This window comes from Amphiura filiformis, chromosome 7 (genome assembly GCF_039555335.1).
Source record: "Amphiura filiformis chromosome 7, Afil_fr2py, whole genome shotgun sequence".
Lineage (NCBI taxonomy): Eukaryota > Metazoa > Echinodermata > Ophiuroidea > Amphilepidida > Amphiuridae > Amphiura > Amphiura filiformis.
In genome coordinates this window covers 60,862,190-60,879,639 of record NC_092634.1, presented here as the reverse complement: position 1 = coordinate 60,879,639, position 17,450 = coordinate 60,862,190, and the positions used below count along the sequence as shown (strand labels likewise).

Genomic DNA, 17,450 nt, shown 5'->3' with positions numbered 1-17,450 from the left:
ATCTGAAATCATGAAGTTGCCGGTCTTAAATATGGCTGGTAATTTAAAAATTTTGACCTATAAATTCCATACATTGATACCGCTATTGTGGTTCTCATGAAAGCGTGATCCAGTCGCGTTGGTAACGCCCGGGTGCACCAATGTGGCGTCACGTCTACGTACGACAGCGAATTAGCCATACATCTTAGAAATCACCGTTTTTTACGGCACAAACCGTGAAATTTTACGGTAATTTCCGTAAACTGTCTCTACAAATAGGCATATTAGTACCGTTAAATTTGATTATTTTGTAATGTGTTGCATCGTGCACATTTTTTAAATAGGAAATAGTCGTATTTGTCTTGACAGATTGTGTTTAAAGAATACTTCATATTGTAATTTTACTGTTTTTTACTGTAATGTTAACAGAAAAACGTCGGCAATAGAACTGCCAAGTATTTTACCGTAAAAAATACGGGTTTCTGCCGTACATTATACCGCATACCGTATATTTTACGGCAAGATATCGTGAATATAATGCTAATTTTACGGTAAAATACTTGTTAAATCATCGTTTTTACGAGAAAAGGTTGGTAATAGAACTGCCAGGTATTTTCCCGTAAAATTTGCGAAACATTTCTAACAGTGTATGCAAATCAATTGCACCTGTCATGTCTGTGAAATACACACAATTATACAGTTGTTTTGCCAAATTAACAGATAAAAACACATGATGCAATTTTGTTTATTTTATTTTACTTTGATTTGATTTAATTTCATTTCATTTAAATTAATTTAATTTAATTTAATTTAATTTAATTTAATTTAATTTAATTCATTTCATTTCATTTCATTTCATTTAAATTAATTTCATTTCATTTCATTCTATTTGATTTGATTTGATTTTTATCTATTTTATTTGTTTTATTTTATTTTATCTTTGTTCTTGTAACCTCGCGCTTTGCGTTTACCAGTGGTCTCGTCTATCATCTCACATCTCAGCTGCTCAGTAACATTCATTTTTAATAAATATAGTTTTCATTGTATATTGTATATAAAAATATTTTAAAAATTGAAACCGTTTTACCTTGTTTTGGCATCTTAAAACGCTTTCCCAATCAAGGTGATGTCCTCCAAATGCACACTTAAAGAGCCGTTTATGGAACAAATAAAACAAGTTAGTTGCATAGATAGTACTCGGCACACTGCTACATAAAACGCATGGTAAAACTAACTCATAATCCTTCATGCGCTAAATCAACTATTATTATATGAGTGACTGTGCATGACGCGTAAGTTTAATTAAGCATGTACTTGAATTATGTTACCATGGTATATCGAAGGTAGTGTTGAATTTTGAGCACAACCTGTGTATATACGCCCAGTTTTAATTTCTATCAATGTTGCAAGCTTTATAATAGGGGTGTACCTAAAATCCGTTACCAATTATAATTGCTATCGAATTTTACAATTAGGTACATGTATATCATCAACCGGGTGGATGTGGAATTCTAAGTGGTGCAATTTTGCTGGGGCAAAATGGGTACAAAATGACCAAATTTGGGTAAAAATAAGAAAATGTACACGAGGTGGTATCCTTATGTACAGGTCCAAAAATGGTCTCATAAGTATGTCTACTTTCTTAACAGGTGGTGTTAGATGGGCGGTAAGCGCATAACCTTTTCATGATAAGATCCCCCACTTTCTTCACTGTGGCCGCGTCATCCCCAAGTGATGGACGTCCACTTCTTGGATCATCTGTGACTGTGAGGGACATGTGGCCAGTCTGGAAATTCCTTTTTCAAAAAGCAACAGTGCCTTCATTTCATCATAGATTTTCTGGGCATTGTAGGCCTTGATTACTTATATTCCCGCATTTGAAGGGTTACACTATCGAGCTGCGTGCCTTAATTTCCTCCATCTTGCTTTGTGCATATTTCAAAATGGAAGTCCACTCAATTTTGTTCCAGAGATTATAATTCACCCATTCCTTGGTCCTTTTCGACTCCTCTTAAGAGCTCTTAAGAAGTAATCAAGGCTGGCATACTCCACCCCGCTGACACACATACACACACACACAAAAATAGAAATGCAATGGCGCCCTCTTGGCGAAGCTTAAATACTAGTAATATTTCTACCATTTAAGGGATCTAAAATGAGCGTTTATTGCGTTTCGACAGTATTTTTGTGGGACATGAGAGCACCTCAGACCTATCGAATTGCATTCTGAATACGAAGCATGTCTTTCTGATATCAAATAATTTTCATTTTTGAAAATCACAATATAATACAAATTTTATGACAAATTATAAAAATGTGATATTTTTCACATTTTTGATATATAACAGTCCTCGAAGTAAATTATATAAATCTAATGACATATTCTTAAAGTGTGTGTAGCAGGGAGGAAAAGCCGACGGTCAATTGAACATTTTGACCTTTCATATTGAAGATATGGATTTTTTCCCAAAAAGGCCTAATTTTTTTTTGGTGTTTTGGGAAAAAAAATCCATATCTTCAATACGAAAGGTCAAAATTTTCAATTGATCGTCGGCTTTTCATCCCACCTACATACACTTTAAGCATAAATCATCAGATTTATAAAGTTAACTTCAAGTACTGTTAAATATCAAAAATATCAATTTTTAATGATTTGCCATAAAAATGTATTAAATTGCGAATTTCAAAAATCAAAATTATTTGATATCAGAATGACATTCTTCGTATTCAGAATGCAATCGATATGTCTGATGTGCTCTAATGTCCCACAATAAATACTGTCCAAACGTTCATACCCCAGCCCTTAAATGCATCATTTATATTATGAATAGTGGGTGGCGCATTTACTTATTTCACTTTAAGGCGTGTAGGAGGGGAACACGCCCCAGCGCAGGTCTTAGCTAGCCACCCGTCTGGCCGTCATTTTAGACGGGGAGTTTGCTCCTGGGACTGGCAAAATAATGCCTTTGACAGATGCTATATTATAAATTGTATGTTTTGAGAAGCCAATTGACCTTTATAGTAGGGCCAAGAACAAGGCCATATATCAGCACATTATTTGAACTCTTTGAACCCCCAATGGGCTATAGATGTCTGGTAAATGTTTTAAAGGTCAAATTAGGACAGGCAATTTTATTCAAATGACGGGCAACCCTCAATTTCTAGCTAAGGTGTTTACACTCAAATATTGAGACATCATTGTTATCCCTCATTTATTATTTATATACGACGGGTGTAATTTTCGTCGGAAGAGGAGGTCCCAAGTATGTAAAATGGCTCTTATTAACAAAAAATAGCATACATTATTTTATCAAAGAGTTTGTGACTAAATGGCATTTAAAATATTGGCAAAAATTGCAATTCCGATCAAAATTTCGCGCGTTACACATGCATTATTTCCAAACAGGGACCTCATAATAACACATTTACCGACCTCTTTGAATAATTTAAATTTTGGTCTTTGGTTGCAAAAGGGATCATAGCAATGATCAAACTGGAACAGGGGGAGGAGGTCATTAAAAGATTGCCTCTGGTCACTAATATTTGGGCCCGGGGTACATCAAAACATTTTGGTGGGTATGTTCCCCCGGAATTTTGAGGTGGAGTAAAATAGGGACTTTTGAAGCTGCGAACAGTCGAACTCAAAGGTCTTTCTTGGCATTTTGGTTGAAATCGCCTGAAAAAAACAAGAGATATGAGGAATGGGCAATTTTAGGGTTATATTTTGGTCAAATATAGGGGGTCTTTCGGAGGTGCGAAATCCAAAAAAGGGGGATAGCAAAATGAAACATAAGATTTTCTCAATGTTCTCAATGCAATTTTTTTTTCTCCCCGGCAAGGCTTTATTAATATTACATTGTCATACTCAATTACAGGATATTGTATTGACAACACTACTCACAAAAGCAAATTACAAGATTTCCCGAAAAATATTTCAGTTTAGAATCAAATTGATGAATAAACTCAAAGTACACACATCCCCGTGTCTTGTCAAACTTCCCCATTTTCATACATCCGTATAATTTAATGTATATAAATAGCTCCTTAATTCTAAAATGACGGTTACATAGTGTGGTTTATCATTTTGTACTCTCTTACAGGGAGGTAAATAACATGTTAACTGGGTGGGCAAATGTCCACCCAGTAAATTATTTTGCCCACCCAGTAAATTCAACTTGCCCATTGCCCAAAAGTGCCCACCCTGTAAATTATTTTGCCCACAAAAAAAATTGGGTACCATATAATAATTATCATAAAAGTAGTAGGCCTACCAACGTGCATCTCTTGAAATCAACTTGCATTTTGAAAGTCATCTTGAATGTATCTGTTCTTAACATCTGCCACAATACACACAATACAAATTTTCATACCAAATAATTTCAATACATTTTAGAAAATGCCACTCGTCCAAAACAGGTATAATTAAATATATTTCTTTAATCTGTGAGTACATTTCCGAAAATCCAAACGCCTGGATGCCATTAATTATCGCTGCCCACTCAGTAATTTTATTTTCCCTAATTTGAGGGCAAAAATAAATTAAATTGCCCACCCAGTAAATTATCCTTATTTAGCTCCCTGCTCTCTTACTATATATATCTTAGTAAAAAAATGTAGCTAGCAAAATGTTCATGTTTACCACTTTAACACCTTCCAATCCAAGTAGTAACATGTAGCCTACATGTCGGCAGATAACGTTTGCTTATCGCAAAGTATCTTACCACCTTATTGTTTCTCAACAATTCGTCGGTCGCAACGCATACTGGCGTAGGGTGATTTTTCCACATTTTCCGTTTCACATAATGACGTAAAGGTTTAGAGCTAGCTAATAGTAATTCCTATTAAAATATTAAAGATATACAATTTAAGGTGGTACTACACCCTTGATAAATTTGTGACAATTTTTGCATTTTTTTCAAAAAAATAATAACACACTGGTAACAAAAGTTATGTATATTATAGGGGCAAGGAATCCACTTGAATTTTAGTGACTCAAGACAAGCGGTACCTTACTAATAATAAAAGAGGTATCGCTAGAATGTACCTCCCCAGCAAACACAAAACGTTTTCGACATCATTCGCAAAAGGTTATAAAATGTTGTCAGAAAACGTTTAAATGTCGGGTTATATAAAGGGTATAAAAACGTTTTAATAACATTCCCAAAACATTCTTGAAAACATGATACAAAACATTCTAAACAGAATGTTATTTTGGGGTTGAAAAGATATTTTGCGAAAAATGTTTGCCCAAATATTTTCAATAACGTTTTAAAAACGTTTTCATGACCTTTATATAACCCGACATTTAAATGTTATTAAAAGGTTTTGAAAAAACATTTTTAGAACATTTCTGTGTTTGCTGGGTTCAAATATTTTAACATACAAGCTGTATCAAAATGATTGGTACCCATCAGTTTTCATTGATAATGGATGAGCCTGACATATCAAAATTCAACATAAGATCCAAATAATTTGTAGATAAATTGTAAAACATGGTCATAAACTATACATTCTGGACATTTCATGAGTATCCAATGCTGTATTTGGTAGAGGCAGGCTTTTCAATAAACATCTAAATTGACGGGTATTTAAAAATATTGTTGTAGTGTGTTTTCATACAAAACGTTTTAAAACGTTATCATGACCTTTATATAACCCGACATTTTAATGTTATTAAAACGTTTGTACCTAAACCAAAAGCCAAAATATAACTTCTTTCAAACGTTTTTAAAACGTTTTTGTGTTTGCTGGGTCATTTCTTAACATATATAATGAACCACTTGAATCACTGAAATTTCATTTCAGAAGTAATTGGATTCCTTGTCCCTATAATATACATAGCTTTTGTTACCAGTGGCAGTGTGTAGTTATTTTTTGAGAAAAATGCAAATTTGTCACAAAATTTATCAGTGGGTGTAGTACCACCTTCCAGTGCACAATAAATTAAACTATATCATTATGGGAAAATTGCCAAGGCCAGGAAATGAGTAGAGAAAGCCAATAATTGCATTTACATTTTATAGGTCTTTGCCGTTCTTGATTTAAGGCCAATAATGTATCAAAACGACAGTTTGTTTTTGGCGCTTTACCCCAGCCTGCAGAGAATATAATTGCACATTCGACTGAAATGACGAGTAAAAAATGAAGCTAGCAAAATGGTCATGTTTACCACTTTATCACCTTCCAATCCAAGTAGCATCATGTAGACTACGTGTAGTCAGATAACGTGTGCTTATCACAAAGTATCTTACCACCTTATTGTTTCTCAATAATTCGTCGGTCGCAACGCATACTGGCGTAGAGTGATCTTTCCACATTTTCCGTTTCACATAATGACGTAAAGGTTTAGAGCTAGCTAATAGTAATTCCTATTAAAATATTAAAGATATACAATTTAATTAAGGTGGTACTACACCCTTGATAAATTTGTGACAATTTTTGCATTTTTTTCAAAAAATTAATAACACACTGGTATCAAAAGTTATGTATATTATAGGGGCAAGGAATCCACTGGAATTTCAGTGACTCAAGACAAGCGGTACCTTATTAATAAGAAAAGAGGTACCGCTAGAATGTACCTCCCCAGCAAACACAAAACGTTTTCGACATCATTCGCAAAAGGTTATAAAATGTTGTCAGAAAACGTTTAAATGTCGGGTTATATAAAGGGTATATTAAGAGTATAAAACGTTTTCATAAACTTAAAAAACATTTTTTAATCATCTACTGCTCAGCAAACAAAAATGTTTTACAGAAAAAGTTTAAATGTCGGGTTATATAAAGGGTATAAAAACGTTTTAATAACATTCCCAAAACATTCTTGAAACCCTGATACAAAACATTCTAAACAGAATGTTATTTTGGGGTTGAAAAGATATTTTGCGAAAAATTGTTTGCCCAAAATATTTTCAATAACGTTTTAAAAACGTTTTCATGACCTTTATATAACCCGACATTTAAATATTATTAAAAGGTTTTGAAAAAAAAACATTTTAAGAACATTTCTGTGTTTGCTGGGTTCAAATATTTTAACATACATGTAATGTTATTTAAGTATTGACACAATATATGGCAAAAATGTTTGCAAAAATAGTTTACAATAACATTTAAAAATATTGTTGTAGTGTGTTTTCATACAAAACGTTTTAAAACGTTATCATGACCTTTATATAACCCGACATTTTAATGTTATTAAGACGTTTGTACCTAAACCAAAAGCCTAAATATAACTTCTTTCAAACGTTTTTAAAACGTTTTTGTGTTTGCTGGGTCATTTCTTAACATATATAATGAACCACTTGAATCACTGAAATTTCATTGAAGTAATTGGATTCCTTGTCCCTATAATATACATAGCTTTTGTTACCAGTGGCAGTGTGTATGCAAATTTGTCACAAAATTTATCAGTGGGTGTAGTACCACCTTCCAGTGCACAATAAATTAAACTATAGCATTATGGGAAAATTGCCTAGGCCAGGAAATGAGTAGAGAAAGCCAATAATTGCATTTACATTTTATAGGTCTTTGCAGTTCTTGAGTTAAGGCCAATAATGTATCAAAACGACAGTTTTTGGCGCTTTACCCCTGCAGAGAATATAATTGCACATTCGACTGAAATGACGAGTAAAAAATGAAGCTAGCAAAATGGTCATGTTTACCACTTTATCAGCTTCCAATCCAAGTAGTATCATCACTATCATGTAGCCTACATGTAGTCAGATAACGTTTGCTTATCACAAAGTATCTTACCACCTAATTGTTTCTCAACAATTCGTCGGTCGCAACACATACTGGAGTAGTGTGATTTTTCCACATTTTCCGTTTCACATAGTGGCGTACAGGTTTAGAGCTAGCTACATCCTATAGTTATTTCTATTAAACTATTAAAGATATGTGGTTTAATAGTTTGAACATTAAACATCAATTTCAAAATAGAATCGAGCCAATGAGAGATAACATGGAGGAGTATCGACTCCGTTATTAGTGACACGTTTGTCCTTTCACGTACGCCATTGTGTTGCGACCGATGAATTGTACAGTGATTTGATATAAATTTCAAATGCTCCTTGGCATATGTATACCTATTTTACCACATTGAAAAATATCTATCTGGGTACATTGAGACAATATATGAAATAAATTCACACATTTTTGATCGCCGTTTTTTGCCCCGCTGAAGTAATTCTTTTCCCACTTTTGCACCATATTTCAACATTGAGCTTCAACATGGCAAACAATTTTAAGCGGCGTATTTGTAACATAAACTTCTTTTGTGTCCAAAATATGATGGATTCTATATACTTCGAAAAATTGTTTCCAACCCCCATCCCCTTTATGTCAAAAAGAAATCTTCGCCACTAGATGTATTCACTTCATTCAGGTGTCAGCAAAAGACCACTTTCGGTTGTATGTTTAAAAAATAATGTGGTGAGAGGCCAGTGGCGTAGCCAGGGGCAGAGAGCGAAAATCTGGCTTTGCCTCCTAAATAGGGACGAAAATCTGGCATTGCCCCTCAATGGGGACAAAAAGTTGGCTTTGTCCCCTCACACCAAAATCCTGGCTACACCACCACTGTGAAACGCCGTGGATAACTTCGAAAGTGAGCAGCAGTCTCCTCGCCTATTATTAGGATCTATTCACGGTTTTGAACTAAATAAGTGATAGTAGCATATCAACTTCATTTCTTACAACACTTTGGTCAGGATGAACGCGAAAACCCGTGTAGTGACCTGTAGTCATACCCCAAACATCTATTATGGTAATCCCTGGAATATGTCCTAGCATCATTCTCATTACCTGGTCGCATTCCCAAGCATACCAATTGCTCATTGTGGGTGTTCCTTTCTCTCTAGTATTAGCCGATTTTATGAATATCCTCGTCCCAGGATATCTTTTTTGGAAACGAATGATTGCATTTTTGATGCTTAACAAACGATCTTGATAAAATTCTAATGAGGTTGCGGTAAAATGCGCCCAAATGGTTAGTACAATAACCACATCAGGTCCTCCAGTTTTCAGAGCGTCAATTCTGTTTGCTACGTATTCGCAAATGGTTGCTGTAGCATGCCCGGTTCGAATTGGAAAACCATGGAATGTGTGGGTTAATGTCATGTTGTATCGTGCGGAGTATCTAAACTTAGTAGCACCGAGTTTCGTGATACAGAAGTCATTCTTGAAAGTGTCCGTTATATACTCAAGCCATTGTCGAACTGTTGAGTCACCGAAGAAGATCAGAGTTTTGTTTTGCAAAATTTGAATCATGTTGTTCTTTTCAAATTTTGATTTTTTACACTGCAAAGATACCCATACATTTTTGTAATAAAATCCCGATGCGCTGTTTGGCGAGAGTATAACCCCACGCTCAGTAGAGTTACACATTGGCAGTGTCTTGGTGAACTCACAAGTTGTAAATGAACCGGAAAGAGAGCGGTTTTTGTCGATGTTGTTAACAACAGTTATAATACGAGGTTGGATGTTTTTTACATAGTCAAGCCCTTTTGTTGCCTTGAAATACAACTTTGAATTATCATAAAGTATTTCTCTCTTTAAGTTTCCTCGACTGAAGTTATACGCAGAACAAGGCATATTTGGTGGTTTAATGCAATACCATGGTATACCGGTGAACGGGTCTGTGAAGTTGCACAAATGGCGCGTTTTATTAATTTTGATATTTGTTTTATTAAGATTCATCCAAGGCGTCATGTGACATGGTACTGTTGCAGTGACATTTTTTAGTTTAAATATTCCATCATAGCAAAATCTAGCAGGAACTTTCTGTCTCCATTGCCTCAAATAGTTCACTGCTTGTCGAGCTCTTACAACAGCTACAACGGGGGTCACCTCCCCAATCCATCTGAGGGTAAACCGAGCAATGTAGGTCCCATTACCCACATCGGTAATGTTACCTTCTTGAGTTTGACTTGCTTTCATAGAATCTGATTTTATCCACGTCCACAAGTAATCACCACCAGAGTTTAATCTCTTTTTCTCGCAATCTCTTGCCGTAATTATCAACTCTATTGTATCGCATAGTAAATAAACTGGTTTGGGATCTTTGACGTATGCATCGAAATACTTTGGACATGCTGGCACTAAGTTCTTGTTCTTTTCAATATATTGAGAGTGTGGATGTTTGGACTCATCGAGTTCAATGGCATGACCGTTTACAAACCAACTTGTCCACGACTCATTTAAACTTGTAAGTCCGTCAACCATCGGTAATTGATGGACATTGGTGCACTTTTTATATGGAGATGGTTTTACTGGTTTACGCGGGGGCTTATGAAATATATTAATTGTTTCCGCTCTGAACACATCCAGATACAAATATATTGATACAGAGAGGATGATACCACAAATCAATGACAATTTCCGACGAGAAATTACACAGACTGATGATCCTTCTTTTACTTTCATCTGAGATCTGAAAGGTAAGTAATATGGAGGTTCAATTAATAACAACAACGGCGACGACTACATCAACAACAACAACAACAAAAACAACAATAAGCATTATTGTAGTAATAGTGTTATTATTATAATTATTATTAGTATCATTGATTAGTATTATTATTATCACTATTAGTGTAGTAGTAGTAGTAGTAGCAGTAGCAGTAGCAGCAGTAGTAGTAGTAGTAGTAGTAGTAGTAGTAGTAGTAGTAGTAGTAGTAGTAGTAGTAGTAGTAGTAGTAGTAGTATACAATTATTTATAGCTTAATGAACGCGTATTACTTATTGCTCGAGAAATTAGACAAAATAATGCACTTACGCTGATGTTAATGCGTCTAATGCACGAGCCCCGAAAGGGGAGTGCATTAGACGCATCAACATCAGGGCAAGTGCATTATTTTGTCTAATTTCTCGAGCAATAAGTAATTACAAGTTTATTAATCTATTTCATACACGAGAAGAAAAAAACACGTGATTTTTACTTTTTTTATATAACAAATTATCACTAAAAATGTTGGAAAACAGAACCAAATATAAATGCATCAACCCACCCGAAAAATGAATCAATCTTACGCGACGCGAGCGCGCGCGAAACACTGCGCGTAGTACGCGGAGTGCAATTAGACACAATCAATGCATGGTTTGGATTTTTCTAACGCTTGCTCTGATTGGTTCTCGCTATCTAAGAGTGTATGAAGTGCATATAACGCAAAATACAAGGTGGAATATTTTGCGTTTTATTTGCATTTTAAAGCTTTGCATTTTAACTGACATTCTTAAGTCAATTAACCATGACTTACTAGAGGATTTTTGTTGAAAAGATGAAAGGCAGGAAGGAAGAAATACGCTGGAGTGAAAGGTTTACTGTTTTCTCCAGTCCGGTTTTCAGAATCACAGACCTGTCATGTGCATGACCGGGGATAGCAAGCGTTCGTGCATATTTTTGTGTTCCGATAATCGGATCACACGCGTGGGATATGTGCTCTTGCAGTCGCTTTGTGATGCAGCCTGTTGTAACCCCTGGTATTTTTAGGGCTAGTGTTACCATGGTTACACTCTTTGAAGGGAAAGAAGAGGTGTTTCTGGAGGCTTGTATTGTATTACAATATGTAAAATGCGTTGGAAGCAGAATTTATATCTGCACATTTTGACACCTCACTTGTAGCAAAGTATTTGCTTGTAGCAATTCAAGTTTTGATTGAGCAGTTAAGTTAGCTCAATCGATAAGGCGTTCGACTGTGGTACGAGAGGTTGCGGGTTCGAACCCTGGCAGTGCCTATACGCTCACGTGGAAAAATTGAGTTAGCTTGAAATTCCCTGGACAAGGAACTCACTGCTAATTTGTCTCGTTGTAACCCGTACGAAACTCGGGGAGCTGATCCTGGTTGCGATGGTTATTTGTGGAATGTCTAGGGTGTGCGCTCTTGAAGCAGCAAAGTCCCTGATTTGTTGTTTAATGGTTTGTGGAATGATGTGGAGCCGTAGTGGTCAGCGACAACCTGTAAAGTGTGCTGAGGCTTCAACGTCTAGGCGTTGTGCCTGTGCGTAGCGCACTATAAATCACTGCGGGTTTTTTTCTTGTTTTTTTTTAATTGTCTAAATATTGACGCCGCGGCGTACATTTAAATCAATGTAACCAAAGATTTGAAAGTTGCAGTAAAATTTATTGATTTGTATTCAGTTATAATGGAAGAAAATCTGTGTAATTATATCCGGGTGTTTTTGTATTGCTGTATGTGCAACTTTCGAATCTGGACCTCACTACATTAAATTGACCGGTGTTTTACTGTTATCTGGGCTATTAAAAAAATGTCAAACTCAGTATTTTATCTCGAAAGCAAGCAGCAGAAATAGTCGATAATTACATTGTTCTAATCCAGGTTCCTTCTGAATTGAAAGCAAGGATTACTCGACCAGCGATTTTGTAGCCCAAATCTCCCATTTGATTGCTTTGGTAAATTAACGTGAATTTTGGATATATGCTTCCGTGATCATGGTGATAGCCTGCAATGGCAAATTATATGGCTTCCATGATTATGTCGACCATTTGTCTGTTTGTTTGTTTGTTTACCTAGGTTAGTCCGTATTAAGAGACGCACGCTTGAGGTCCATGGGAAAATCCACGGTCCAAACCTAGAAAAATGAGCGTGTTATTATAGGGATTTTAATTTTCTGTCCCAGGTGAATTTTGTATGACCCCCCCATCGCGGGTTTGCATTTTCATTACACCCTTCAGACTTGTGTTCGGGTTTGTTTTTAATTTGACATGTAGGCCTATTTGTCATAATTTAGCGCTATATACTTTCTAAATGTATAGCTATAGTCGTGCTATATTATTATGTACCGGTATGTAATATTATGTAGGCCTATGGGGTGGGGTGGGTGCAGATGTGTGTGAGGTGGGTAGTGGGGTGTATATAGGGAAACTTTGTCGTGGTACTAAACACATTTTAACCAATACTTTCAATGCAAGGCTCATTCTTGCCACAAATGTTTTTTTCCTTTAGGTTATTTAATAGGTTTTTATAATCTTCCATGTTTAACCTTGTATTGTTTTGGCTGCTTCATTATGACTTTCGGTGGGTTTCCAAAAGCAGTTTCAAACAAACACAAACAAAAGGCACCATACCCAGTCACCTTCATGACAATTGAAACAGTAGGTCAAGTATTAACATCCAAGTTATTCTGTTTTTAGACATATACTTTTAATTAATTGCTTGAACAGGTTTTTGTTTAAAAACAAAAACCTGTTTAAGTTAACAATGATAATGAATGGTTCTTATAAGGCACAATCTCTTCCGATGAGGAACTCAAAGCGCGTAAAGAAAGAAATTGACAAACAAACATAAAAACAATCAATTTACAAAGATTGGTTTAAGCTGGCGTTTAAATAACGAAAGTCTGGGGATGTTACAAAGGTTAGATAAAACATACAGCGTAATATTTATGTTTTATAAATGAAAGTTTTGTTTAAAATATTGCCCAATTGCATGTAAGATTGTTGATATTTTTTTACCACATGTTGGGCAAAATTGTTTTGAGGAGAAGCAAATTTCAACACATTGGTCCGATGATCACGGTGATGATGAACTCAAATAATTAATCCCTCACGTGATGAAAGATCCTCGTATTGCTTAACATGATCAGTGTCATAGGAGCGCTATAGGCCTGGGAATTTCTTTGCTATATTGAAGTTCTGGCAACACTGTAGCCAGGCCGGTCTCCCTACGGCTCCCAGGGATATCGATCCACAATGCTAGTTTTCACGCGTTGATTTTGAAAAAATTGCAGCCGGCAGTAAAAAATGGTGGAATCAAAACGAAAATTCTGACAAAACTATGATATATCGCTCACAGTGATGTGCCCCAGCAAACACAAAAACGTTTTTAAAACGTTTTAAATATATAATATATTGGGTTTTGGTTTAGGTAAAAACGTTTTAATAACATTAAAATGTCGGGTTATATAAAGGTCATGAAATCGTTTTAAACGTTTTGTATGAAAACACACTACAACAATATTTTTAAAATGTTTTCGAAATGTCATTGTAAACTATTTTTAAACAACACTTAAAGGAAATCTCCGGCAATCATAACATTATGCCTTATATGTTAGAAAAATAATTATCAAGCACGAATCACATTGTTTTATTTAAAACAAACTCATATTGACCATAAAAACGAATAAAAACAGTCGGCTCTCAACACGCGATATTCAAAATTCCCGCGCCGAAATTGTCTAAGTGCAATGACGTAATGGTTATTTGTGTTCAATTGTCGTCATCCTTCGTTGTATTACTGGGACGTCATTGCACTCGGCGCCTGGGAATTTTGAATATCGCGTGTTGAGTAACGGATGTTTTTATGTTCACTATGAGTTTGTTTTAAATAAAACCATGTGATTCGTGCTTGATAATTATTTTTTTAACATATAAGGAATAATGTTGTGATTGCCGGAGACTTCCTTTAAATAACATTATGTTAAATATTTGCACCCAGCAAACACAGAAATGTTCTTAAGATGTTTTTTACAAAACGTTTTAATAACATTTAAATGTTGGGTTATATCGTGAAAACATTTTAAAAACATTATTGTAAATATTTTGGGCAAACATTTTCTGCAAAATATTTTTTCAACCCCAAAATAATATTCTGTTTAGAATGATTTGTACCAAGTTTTCAAAAATGTTTTTGGAATGTCATTAAAACGTTTTTATACCCTTTATATAACCTGACATTTAAATGTTTTCTGTAAAACATTTGTGTTTGCTGTGCAGTAAATTACCAACAAATGTTATTTAATGTTATGAAAATGTTTTATACCATTAATGTACCCTTTATATAACCCGACATTTAAACGTTTTCTGACAACCTTTTATAACCTTTTGCGAATGATGTCGAAAACGTTTTGTGTTTGCTGGGTGTGCGTTAGAAAGTTGGGAAAAATCCTTCATTAGCGAACTATATTACTTTGAAATGCTAAAAGGTTGATCAAAAAAAAAGGCTCGCGGGCAGAGTTGAAGCCTATCAAAATCAAAAATCTTACACTAAATGACTGAATTTCACGCCTAAGTTTAACACTAGGATTTGAAAAAAAAATACAGTATCAAGCATTACAGTTTTTCCTGACATTTACTGAAAAAAATGAGAATTATTGCTTTTCATTTGGCCGAGAAAATTAATTTTACATTGAAAAGGTGTAACTCAAAATGTTGCTAATTTCAACACCAAATTCGATCGTTTGTATTGCCTCATTAAATGACTGAGTGAGCCTTGCACAACAAAAGAATCGGTTGACCAGCGTTCAGAGTGTTTAGTACTCCTTAAATACTGAGTCACGTCTTTCTGGCGCTAGCTGAAATATATATTCTCCGAGTTACGGCTTCTAACTTTCAATGTTGTCAATGGTGGGTGGAATGTGTCATTATTATAAACATCTCAAAAAAAGTAACTAACCCCCCTTAAATAATGACCAATATTCAAAAACGGTAATTGTATTACAAATCTGTAAAATGCGTTGGAAGCAGAATTCATTTCTGCACATTTTGACACCTCATTTGCAGCAATTGACTAAATATTGACGTCACCGCGTACATTTAAATCAATGTAACCCAAGATTTGAAAGTTGCAGTAAATTGTATTGATTTTGTATTCAGTGTAATGGAAGGAAATCTGTGTAATGATATCTGAGTGTGTTTGTATTGTAAAAATTTGTATGTAAGTGCAACTTTCAAATCTGGACCTTACTACATTAAATTGACCGCTTCCAACGCATTTTACATATTTGCCCCTTTTGAATAATGGCCATTATTTAAGGGGGGTTATTTTATTTTTTTTTTTTTGAGATGTTTATCTTTATAATCACCAAACAAGCCATTCAGTTATTTATGATAAAGTGGTTTTTTTTTAACTTCCGTGGTCCGGGTACGCGCTGGTGAATTGCGATGGCGTAGGTCGCCTACTACGCGCCGCGCCGAAGACCAATGGGTCAGCCGGCTTGTTGTCAAGTGCGTTGATCAGCCAATCAGCGTGATTGTTTATTGCTTTTGCATTTACGCTCGTGTACGCGATACGCGCAGGCACGACCACGGAAGTTTTAAAAAAACAACTTTAGTTCTGTATACTTCAATATCAAAAAAGTACTTTAAGATGGATAAGTGTCAAGTGTCCAGTACTTCAGCATAATTGTTAACCTCAGGTGCCATGCATGCTAAACTGTATCAACTCTTTTGTACAGGCCAAACTTGAAACCCTTATCTCTGTGTTTGAATCAAATTGAGCTTTCTGGTTCTCAACCCTCAATATGTTCTCTAAAATACTTACCCCATAACTTCTCGGTTACACCCACAACAAGTTTGAACTCAGCGTTGAATTCCCGCTATCTTACTGAAACGAGATGGAACAAAAACATTCGTATTTTAATAGGGTAACTATCATTTTTACGTACAGTTATAGAGGGCCGAAGGATTCATTTTATCTAAACTTATAGAGGTTATCCATGTTATATAAGCTGCATATCCTATCAACGACTGCTATACCTTGTTTAGGACTTTCAAAAGAAGTACATGCCTGTGCAACCATGAATGTTTCAAAATAACCCGCCAAAGTCATGCAGGTAACTCCGAGGTCGTGCATTGAATTGGTTTGAATGAGGAATACTACGGGAACCAGCGCCTTTTGTTAGAAGTCACGCATGAGTGAAGTGGATACTCTCTATCTTTATAAAGAAAATCATATGTACTGCCAAGTCTTAAATATGGTTGCGAGAGCTGTTTAATCTCAAAGGCAATGGAAGATCGATTGCAAGCAACTGAAATATTGTTCCTCAGACGAATGTTGAGGATCCCTTGGACAAGTCACACCACAAATGAATCGGTATAGAGTTGGCAGTCAACGGATACTCCTGAAGAAGATCCGGAAACTGCAACTTGATTTCCTAGGCCATTGTATGAGAAAAGAAGATCTGGAGTGTTTGTTTCTCTACGGGGAAGATTAATGAATGGAGAGACAGAAACATAAATTGAAGGTCCGGAAACTGCAACTTGATTTCCTAGGCCATTGTATGAGAAAAGAAGATCTGGAATGTTTGTTTCTCTACGGGGAAGATTAATGAAAGGAGAGACAGAAACATAAATAGAAGGATCTGTTCCCTCCATTCAGAAGCGCTAAAGAGATATATTTGACTAAGAATATTTAGAGAGGCAGAAATATGTAATCCTTCAAGTTAAAAGGGTGAAAATATAAGTTGATGTAGCGTACGGTTCGAAGAATTGAAAAACATGATGCACTGATAAGTAAAGTTTTGAGACTCCGTTATAGTTTGAAGAATACCAAAAATTAGCACGGTTGTATATGGAGCTCCAGGATGACGCGTTGTAGAGTATTTGTTAACAGATTGTAGGGAACAATAGTAGTTCCATGCATTTTGATATAAAATGCATGATGCAGTCATGGCCCATGGCAAAGGCGATTCGACCTTTGTGGCATTAAACCCAGTTAACAGGAAATTAATCCAGTAAATCG

General features: G+C 35.4%; 1 protein-coding gene across 1 annotated transcript in view; it reads right to left on the bottom strand.

The window, feature by feature from the left end:
- Positions 1 to 16,291, bottom strand: part of LOC140157425 (sialidase-4-like) — a 56,229-nt gene extending 39,938 nt beyond the window's left edge. The window contains exon 1 of the mRNA XM_072180619.1: positions 16,251 to 16,291. The gene's annotated coding sequence lies outside the window, so the exon portion shown is untranslated. The remainder of the gene's footprint in view (positions 1 to 16,250) is intronic.
- Between the last annotated feature and the right edge of the window lie 1,159 nt (positions 16,292 to 17,450).